At 46.3% G+C, this 8,127-nt stretch overlaps 2 pseudogenes; both read right to left on the bottom strand.

Moving 5' to 3' along the window:
* Positions 1-3,825: 3,825 nt before the first annotated feature.
* LOC134897847 (5S ribosomal RNA) lies at positions 3,826-3,943 on the bottom strand (annotated as a pseudogene).
* Positions 3,944-5,788: 1,845 nt separating this feature from the next.
* LOC134898184 (5S ribosomal RNA) lies at positions 5,789-5,907 on the bottom strand (annotated as a pseudogene).
* Between the last annotated feature and the right edge of the window lie 2,220 nt (positions 5,908-8,127).

The following is an 8,127-nucleotide window of genomic DNA, read 5'->3' as shown; positions in this document are numbered from 1 at the left end:
AAAAAAATTGTTCAATATTTCTGCTTTCAATTTGTCATCGTTTGTCAATGATCCCAATTCATCTTCTAATGGGCCCACGTTCTCCTTCTTCAACCTTTTGCTGTTTATATGGTGGTTTCTCTGCAATGAGGAACCTCTGAAGAATTAGATTCTCCCTGGGCAGACAATAGCCTTAGTCAGTGGCACTCATTCAACCGCAAAAACAACAAAGCCATTGCAGGCGCATGCGCAGGGCCTATCCTTCACATGCACATTGCACCCGCATTTACTGCAGGTTTCCCGCCAGGAGGCATCAACAAATTCTGCGATCACGCTGAAATTGCAGTGACATGCGCAGGGACATGCGGGGACAGCCAAGGGCTAGTCCGCCCCGCATGGCAGGCTCTTACCCCCCCCCCCCCTGCACAGGTGCGAAAGCATAGCACAGCAGCGATGCTTTTGCACCTGCCGAGTAACTCCCTGCCTGACCCCCCATGTTTTGGGTCACTGTGGCTCGCCCCCAGCAATGGTCAGGACACACCTGTGTTGTCCGGACCGCACTCCCCCCTTTCCCAGTGGGGTTCTAACATCATTGGCAAGCCCACCCCCCCCCCACCTCCCCGCCCTGAAACCGCCTTTCCCTGTCAATCAGGCAGAGGCGATCGCCCCAGTGAGATGCTTTCTCATCTCACTGGATGCGCACGTGCAGTGCACCCGCTGCGCGAGCACACTCTACAGAGGGCTTCAGAGTGCGATCGCTGCCATTGCAGTGATCGCCTCTGAATTATGCTCCTTATTCCTACTATTCTGATTTTGAAGTCCATATACCACTGGTGTACTTATAATGGGTGCAGTGTGTGCGGTGCACAATGGCCCCCTCTGTCCAGAGGGGGCCCACACCGCACACCCATTATTCATAATACTTACCCTCTGGGATATTGATGCGGTGCCATTTTTCCTGGTGTTGCACGCATGCGCAGTAAAAAAATTACTGGGAATATGGCCACCGCACCATTTTCCCGGAGATCAGCGCATGTTCTCTAGACTCTGGGACAGCGCTAGGGTGCCCTAGGGGATGGCACTGCTACTGACTAGAGAGGAGGGGGCCCTGACAGACCCTGCACACAGGCCTCCTCCTCTCTAGATACACCCCTGCAAATAGAAGCTTACTCTAGGGGAAACTCACAATACATTTGGGTCTAGGGGCTCAACAAGAGTCCAGCTGTAGCCATATCACTATTGGATGCCCTGGAATGTGATGTCAATAAATGTGTTCAGATGATCAGTCTTTCATACCATTAGGTGCTTGTTTTCTGCCAATGGCCTAACCCCAGGTACATTGTTTCACATTATATCCGTATGGTAGATCGACAGTACTTAGGTTGACATTCAATAGGTTGACCACTACTGGTCAACATGGACAAGGTCAACATGTTAAAAAGGTTGACACAGTAAAAAGGTCGACACTGCACTTGTCAACACATGGAAAGGTTGACATTACATTTTTACAATTTTTTTAATGTTTAACTTTATGAAACTTTACCATCCACATGGACTACAATTGGGAATAATAACCTTGCCCGCAGTATGGCAAGTGAAGCAAGTAATTGGGGTTTCTGGTCATGTTACACAAAAAATGACACCAAATATTTTTTTACAAATCTCATGTCGACATTTTCACGTGTCGACCTGCTCTATGTCGATCTTTTCACTGTGTCGACATTTTCCCCATACCGATCAAGTCCATGTCTACCAATTTTGGTCGACCTATTGACTGTCGACCTAATCCAGGTCGACCCATTGATCCGTACCCGTTTCACATACTGCCCATGTATGTGTCAATGACAACTTATATCCCTACATTCCAAGGTGTTTCCATGTTCATAGTAGGTTTGTTTCTTTCACAAAAGAATTCAGCTTACCCAGCCTGGCTATCATTGACATGATCGCCTATATATGTGTTAGGTTAATTCATGTTTACATTGTCCCTGAAGTGTGCTGCTAATCACTATATGCTATGTGAAATATACGTTATGTTAAGAACTTACTATTGATAATGGTATTTCTCCTATGTTCACAGGTTTCCACAGGATAACAATGGGATATGATGGAGCGACAGCGGATTGGCACCAAACGATCACAAGCTTTCAGTCCTCCCAGGATGCAACGGGCTCGTTCATATTTCTCCGCCTCCGGGCTCAGGCAAATCAGTTGTATTCCCAAGCATTTAGGCAGGATCATTATGTAGAACCCTATTCAGGCGAGAAGAAAACACATGCACACCCTTCCATGCAAGAGGGAAGAGTTTAGTGAGTATAAAGATTCTCAAATCAGGTGCGTCAGGGTGGAATCCCTGTGAAAACCTGTGGACATAGGAGAAATACCGTTATCAACGGTAAGTTCTTACCATAATGTTTATTTCTCCAGCAGTGTCCACAGGTTATCCACAGGAAAACAATTGGATTTTCCCAAAGCAATTTTTAGTGGTGGGGATGCTCCTGATTACATTGGAGAACCTTACACCCGAATTCAGAATCATGAGAGGCAAAAGTATCCAAAGCATAATGTCTAATGAATGTGTTATTGGAAGACCATGTGGCTGCCTGGCTGCCTAACATATCTGTTCTGCTGAAGCCCCTTGTTGTGCTGCCCATGAAGGACCTACCTTACGTGTAGAGTGAGCAGAGACATTAGCCGGAACAGGGAGATCAGCTTGAGAATATGCTTCTGAAATCGTCATTCAAAGCCCTCTTGCTAGAGTCTATTTAGTAGCAGGCCATCCCCTCTTGTGAAAACCGTAGAGGATGATGAGAGATTCTGTCTTTCTGATGGCACTGGTACTATCCACGTAGATCCTTAATGCCTGGACTACGTTCAGCGACGCATCTCCCGCAGAATATCAAGATTCCTGAAAAACCGGGACCACAATTTCTTCATTAAGGCAGAATCTAGACCCCACCTTAGGAAGATACCCAGACTTAGTTCTGGGAACTACTTTATCTGGATAAACATCAAACAAGGAGATTAACATTACAGTGCTCCTAAATCTGACACTCTTCTAGCTGATGCCATAGTCAGCAGAAAGAGAACTTTAGCTGTCAACCATTTAAAATCCACTTTATTTAGTGGTTCAAACAGAGCAACTTGAAGGGTTTTGAGGACTAGACTTAAGTCCCCAGGCACTGTAGTAGGAACAAAAAGGAGGTTGAATGCAATATAGTCCATGCTGACGCATGCATTCTCAAGGAAGCCACCTTAAGCCTTTATCCATTCCTGCCTGAAGGAATGTTAGAACCCTGGAAACTCTGAAAGATTTCGGGTCCATACCTCTTCCCTTGCACCAATGAATATAGGCTTGCTATATTTGTGTTTTCCTTGCTCTGTCTGTGAGAATCCTGTGGACTTCAGGATATAAATTTCAAGAGCCACGCCATCAAGACAGTCGATCCAGATATCTGTGATAACAAGTACCCTGCCTTAGTAGATCTGGGCGTAGAGGAAAAAGAAATGGCATTCAACATTTTCTGCGGATCTGTGTACCAACGCCTTCTGGGCCAAGCTGGCTATTAGAATCCCGGCATCTTTGCTGTATTTTCCTCACTATCCTGTGTAGCAGGATGATTTGAGAAAACACATAAGTGAAATGAAATTCCCATTTAAAAAGACGTCCACAAAGATCACTCCCTGATCCTTTGTTCCTGACCCGATTATAGGTTCCTTGTTGTTCAGATGGGACTCCATGAGATATATCTCTGGCCAACCCCACTTGTCTACCTGAGTCTGAAACGACTTTAGGGAGCAAAGCCCATTCGCTTACCTGAATGGCATGTCGACTGAGAAAATCTGTACCTACAGCACCTGGTATTCCCAGGTGGTCTCCCATCCAAGAACGAACCAGGCCCAACACTGCTTAGCTTCCAACATCAGATGAGATTGACATATCCAGTGTGACACAGCTGTAGATCTCTTCAGTTTAGAACTCCTCGAATGAACACTGCGGATAAGGCTGGAAGATGGAATTCTGCACACTTTAGTATGTGACTTACCTCCTTCCTTGCTTGAAGGTTGAGGTACACTACTGCCGTTTCCTTGTCCTAGTGGATCTGAACCGGTTTTCCTTTAGGAGTGTCCCGTGCCTGAATCAGGACCCAGTATATGGCCCAAAGTGCTAACAGGTTTATTAGCAGGCAACTTTCTTCTGTGGTCCATTGTCCTCGGAATCATATACTTCCGGACAATGGGCGCCACATCCCTGAAGATTGGCATTTTGTTGTCAGGACCTCCCAACCTGATATCCAAAAGGGTGGCCCCTGGTCTAGATGGAACGTCCGTAGCCCCCCGGCTACTGACTTTCTTACCCTTTCTGCCAGTACCACGTACTTGTTTGTGTATTGTCCATCTGGCCCACCTACACCACATGGTATTCACAGGTGGTCTCCTATCAGAGAATTTAACCAGGCACAACACTGCTTAACTTCCAACATCAAATGAGATTGGGCATATCCAGTGTGATGCAGCTGTAGATGGAAACAGATGCTGCAGAGGTCTTGAGTGGAATTGTGCACACTCCACCATGTTTATTGTTGACACCATCAAACCCATCATTCGCATTGCTGCGTGAATTGATATTGTTTGACTATGTAACAACTCCCCTAACTTTACCTTGGATATCTTGTTCCGAGGTAACTATTTTCTGCTGACTTGAATTCAGTACAGCCCCACCGTGAGTCTTCCGTTGTTACGGAACCCGAGATGATTTTGCAAATTTATGAACCACCCGTGCCTCTGCAGACAAGTTATTGTGTGTTGTAGATGACACAGAAACCTTTTCTGTATTTGTACCAGGATAAAAAGGTGGTCATGGTATGGCAATTTTCTTATCCCCTGCTAGCAGAGATAAACTACAATAATCATTTTGGTAATTACTCTGGGGCTGTGGCTAACCCAAAGGGTAAGGCCTAAAACTGAAATGTTGCTGAAGGATGGTAAACCTTGAGATAACACTGATGGACAGTGCTATAGGAGCCTGAAGGTAAGATTCCTGACTTATCCAGGAATACTATGTAATCTACTGGCTCCCCACCAAACTATGGAGTGCCATGTCTCCATGTGAACCGTGGTACCCAAATTTATCTGTTTAGACTCTTTTGAGATTGAGAATGGGGCGAAGGATCCTTTTTGACCCAGATTGGAGTAAACTCCCCCCCCCCCCCCCCCCCCCCCACCATTGTGCATGGGTTACCGGAATGACAATTCCTGACAAAAAGCTATTTCTGCACGGCTTCATGTAAATCCCTCACCTACGCCTCTACCCGAGACGGGCTGAAACAGAAAAACCTTCGAGGAGGATGCTTCTAGAAGGGAAAACAAAACCTAGAGATACCGCTTCTTGCACCCAGGCATCTGTTTGTAGACTGCTACCAGATCTGTGCAAACTGAAGAAGTTGGCCCACTTCTGGTTTGGAAACTGGCCCTCTTGGGGTTGTTACATTCCTTTATGACCGACAAGGCCGAGACCGAACCCTTAGGTTTGGGGTTATATGTGGAAGAAATTGTGACCTTCTTGGAGTCTGCTTCTGAGTCCAGAATAACTGTTAACTCCTTCCCAAACAGAAACTTCCAGCCAAGGCAAAGTTTCCAGAACCTTCTTTGATTCTGAATCAGCTTTCCATGTATGTAAGCCAAACTGCTCTGCGAGCAGCTATTGTTAATGCTGATGCCCTAGAACATTAGTGTCCATATAAGCTATATGGGATTCTTGTTCCCTTGCAGGTGCTGAAAACCTGTCTTCCAGTACCTCAGCCCAATGTACCTATAGTACCTAGTATTTCAAGGTGGTCTCCCCTCCAAGAACTAACCAGGCCCAACACTGCTTAGCTTCCAAGATCTAGTGAGATTGGGACTATCCAGTGTGGTGTGGCCGTAGATTGCAAGGTGAAGTCATGGCTGGCCTTATGACTGCCCCAGACAAAGCCCATATTGTTTTTTGTTTTTTTGAAAATCATTCCTCTTTTGACGGCAGAGGCCATATAGATTTTTGCACTATCAATGACATGCGTATCTATTTTGGGAGGCACTTCCCTATTTTAAACAGTCCCCAGCTGGAAAAGGATATTGAAATCCCATTTATCGGGAATTCTATTTTATTGGGTGTAACCCAAACCTTTTCCCTGAATTCTACCCTCGTGAGGAGGCCCTTTCTTGAGATGTTTAAACACAGGTGCCTTATTTTTAATCCAGGCTCTGCTGCCTCTATTGACACACTACCCTTTTCTGCTCTCATTCATTCAGCTTATTCATTTAGCTGATACCTTTTACCTGTTCTTCGTATGCTGAAGTAGAATATATAGAGCTTTCATCATCTGATGATTATCATGTGTAACCTGTGAAGTCGATGATTTATTTACATTCGGTTCATCAGCTTGTCTTATTGGAGGAGCTGTTGGAGATATACCGTAGGTAGTGAGCTGCATGTATGGGTTAATAGTGCACCCTATTCCTGGTATTGAAGCGGTAAGAATTAACTTTTCAGTTTAACTGGACAAGGTCTGTGCAAACATCGCCCCATTGGGTCTATCTATACCTGATGTAGATCAGGGATGTAATATGCTAAACAGCAAACCATTTTACACATAAACCATCTTGTACCAGATCATATAGGATAATACAGTTTTTGCAAACAACAAGATATGAGTGTTGGTGTTACTGTAAATGTACCCTCGTCACCTTTGCCGCTCCGTATATGCAATTCCGGGCGAATTGCGGCAATTTTTCGCCCGTTTTTAAATTCGACACAATTCGACCGTCGAATTCCGGCCGGCGGGTGCCGGAATTCGACATAGTCAATAAAAACCGGATTAGACAGTCCCGCTGTTGAAAAATGGACCAATTCACGGATTTTGAGACTTTTTAGACGGTACCAAAAACGGTAAAAAACCCGAAAAAAAATTGCGTGGGGGTCCCCCCTCCTAAGCATAACCAGCCTTGGGCTCTTTGAGCCGGTCCTGGTTGCAAAAATACGGGGGGGGAAATTACAGGGGATCTCCCGTATTTTAACAACCAGCACCGGGCTCTGCGCCTGGTCCTGGTGCAAAAAATATGGGGGACAAAAAGAGTAGGGGTCCCCCGTATTTTTTGTACCAGCATCGGGCTCCACTAGCTGGACAGATAATGCCACAGCCGGGGGACACTTTTATACCGCTCCCTGCGGCTGTGGCATTAAATACCCAAATAGTCACTCCTGGCCGGGGTACCCTGGAGGAGTGGGGACCCCTTCAATCAAGGGGTCCCCACCCCAGCCACCCAAGGGCCAGGGGTGAAGCCTGAGGCTGTCCCCCCCATCCAAGGGCTATGGATGGGGGGCTGATGGCCTTGTTGAAAATGAACGAATATTGTTTTTTGCAGAAGAACTACAAGTCCCAGCAAGCCTCCTCCGCAAGCTGGTACTTGGAGAACCACAAGTACCAGCAAGTGTGGGGGGAAATAGGTCTGCTGGTACCTGTAGTTCTTCTGCAAAAAAATACCCAAATAAAAACAGGACACGCACACCGTGAAAATACAACTTTATTTCACACATGCCGACACATACATACTTACCTATGTTGACACGATGTTCGGCCCATTTCTCCAAGTAGAATCCATGGGGTATCTGAAAAGAAAAGATCATTATACTCACCTAAATCCAGTGTCCAGTGATATTTGTAATCCACATAATTGGCAAAAAAAAAAAAACGCATACCCGATCCACACGGACTGAAAGGGGTCCCATGTTTACACATGGGACCCCTTACCCCGCATGTAGAGACCCCCGTGACTGCTGTCACAGAGGGTCCCTTCAGGCAATCAGGTAGCGCCACGTCCTGGCACTCTCCTGATTCCCTATGCGCGTCTGAGCTGGCAGACAGTGCATCGCACAGCACCTCCATTAGTTTCAATTTGCGGTCAGAGGTGGGGTTACCCGCGGTCAGCCGCTGATTGGCTGAAGGGACCCTCTGTGACAGGAGTCACCGGGGGTATTTATTTTGCAGAAGAACTACAGGTACCAGCGGGCCCATTTCCCCCCGCATGCTGGTACTTGTGGTTCTCCAAGTACCAGCTTGCGGGGGAGGCTTGCTGGGACTTTTAGTTCTTCTGCAAAAAACAATATTC

Source organism: Pseudophryne corroboree, chromosome 3, assembly GCF_028390025.1.
Source record: "Pseudophryne corroboree isolate aPseCor3 chromosome 3, aPseCor3.hap2, whole genome shotgun sequence".
Lineage (NCBI taxonomy): Eukaryota > Metazoa > Chordata > Amphibia > Anura > Myobatrachidae > Pseudophryne > Pseudophryne corroboree.
The sequence above is the reverse complement of the archived record's forward strand: the minus strand, read 5'-3'. Positions and strand labels throughout refer to the sequence as shown.